The following is a 2,065-nucleotide window of genomic DNA, read 5'->3' on the forward strand; positions in this document are numbered from 1 at the left end:
TGAATTAGAGATGATATAATGAAGGTGACCTGGAAACAGCAAATTGATGTAAGTGGAAGAGCCTTCAGAAGTAAGCCCGGAGGTCAATGTATGCCAACATTACGCTTGTTGACTTTGTTAGAACTGACATTCTCACCAGTTTGATACTTGCGGGTACATAACAAAGGAGCAGAATACAATAATGTAGGTTTTATTTTAAAAATAAAGAAAATTTGTTGCCCCCTCAACGGCGCGGAGACCAGGGGCGACCCGCGGCCCAGGGCTGGCAGTTCAGGGCGGGTGGCTGGGGACTGACGCGTGGCGGTGGGATGTGAGGTGGGGGCGGGACCTGGCCTGGTGCCTGGAGGGGAGGAGTCCAGGCGGCGCCTCGGACTTTTGCTCCCACAAGCCCTTCCTGGAAGGCGGGGAAGCTGGGCCAGGAGCAGCCCAGAGCGTCTGAGTTGCCGCCCAGCCAGGGCTCCTGCGCTCCCCAGAACGGTGGGACGAGGGAGTCGGCGCCTCCAGCTGAACATGGCGCCCTGGACGCTGTCTCGCTGCTGCCACTGTGTCATGGGCTGGGTGCCGGTGCTCTTCATCACCTTCGTGGTCATCTGGTCCTACTACGCGTACGTGGTGGAGCTGTGCGTGTTTACTATTTTTGGAAATGAAGAAAATGGAAAGACCGTGTTTAACCTTGTGGCTTTCCATCTGTTTTTTTTTAATGTTTGTATGGTCCTATTGGATGACAATTTTCACATCTCCTGCTTCCCCCTCCAAAGAATTCTACTTGTCCAGTTCTGAAAAGGAACGTTATGGAAAATAATTCAGCCAAGAAAGACAACAAGAAATTTTGAGAAGAGCAGCAAGAGCTTTACCTATCTGTACCATGTCAGTTTCAAAAACTATCAGATATTGTGAAAAATGTCAGCTGATTAAACCTGATCTGGCGCATCACTGCTCAACATGTGACTCATGTATTCTTAAGATGGATCATCACTGTCCTTGGGTGAATAACTGTGTGGGATTTTCTAATTACAAATTCTTCCTGCTGTTTTTATTGTATTCCCTATTATATTGCCTTTTCGTGGCTGCCAACAGTTTTAGAGTACTTTATAAAATTTTGGACGAATGAACTGACAGATACGCGTGCAAAATTCCACGTACTTTTTCTTTTCTTTGTGTCTGCAATGTTCTTCATCAGCGTCCTCTTACTTTTCAGCTACCACTGCTGGCTAGTTGGAAAAAATAGAACAACAATAGAATCATTCTGTGCACCCACATTTTCATATGGACCTGATGGAAATGGTTTCTCTCTTGGATACAATAAAAGTTGGAGACAAGTCTTTGGTGATGAAAAGAAATATTGGCTACTTTCAATATTTTCAAGCTTGGGTGATGGTTGCAGTTTCCAACTCGCCTTGTAGGGATGGGTCCAGAGCAAGCTTCTGTTACAAACCAGAATGAGTATGCCAGAAGTGGCTCAAATCAGCCTTTTCCTTTCAAACCACTTAGTGAATCCAAAACACTCTTGTTGGACAGTGAATTTTCACTCAGTGGCTAGAGAATAGAGCTGAAGAAGGCATCGTCATACCAGGTGTATGAAAACATTATAGACTGATGTTTTCAATTTCATTTGCAAGAAAATGATCAATGGAATGAAATAATTGAAGTATAACAGAAGACTTTTTTTTAAAAAAGAAAGCCTTTGTACAGTTCCTGGGATCCACAGAAGCACTACTCCAGAGCAGGACGATGCCTTAATCTTAAGTGTCCATTTGTGCAGCATTGACTTAGAGCTACAAAAGTGACTTAATGTTATTCTGGATATAACACTTACCTGTTATGAGATGCTATAATAATGAGCTATCATCACATTTTAACATGTAAATGTATTTTTCGATACCTGAATTACATTATTAGCATTGTGAGTATCCACATAAATTTTCACTCCAAAAACACAAGCTTAAAAACTTGTCTTAAGTACATCTAGGGCAAATTATGACTGAAAGTGAATAATATCCAAATTACCATTGCTTGTACTGTATAAGGAAAACTGCTTTTTTAAATTGGGCATTTGCTAATTTAT

At 42.5% G+C, this 2,065-nt stretch overlaps 1 pseudogene; it reads left to right on the forward strand.

Moving 5' to 3' along the window:
- Window positions 1-510: 510 nt before the first annotated feature.
- Window positions 511-1,581, forward strand: LOC101124915 (palmitoyltransferase ZDHHC20-like; annotated as a pseudogene).
- Window positions 1,582-2,065: the final 484 nt, after the last annotated feature.

The sequence above is a fragment of the Gorilla gorilla genome, chromosome 14 (assembly GCF_029281585.2).
Source record: "Gorilla gorilla gorilla isolate KB3781 chromosome 14, NHGRI_mGorGor1-v2.1_pri, whole genome shotgun sequence".
Lineage (NCBI taxonomy): Eukaryota > Metazoa > Chordata > Mammalia > Primates > Hominidae > Gorilla > Gorilla gorilla.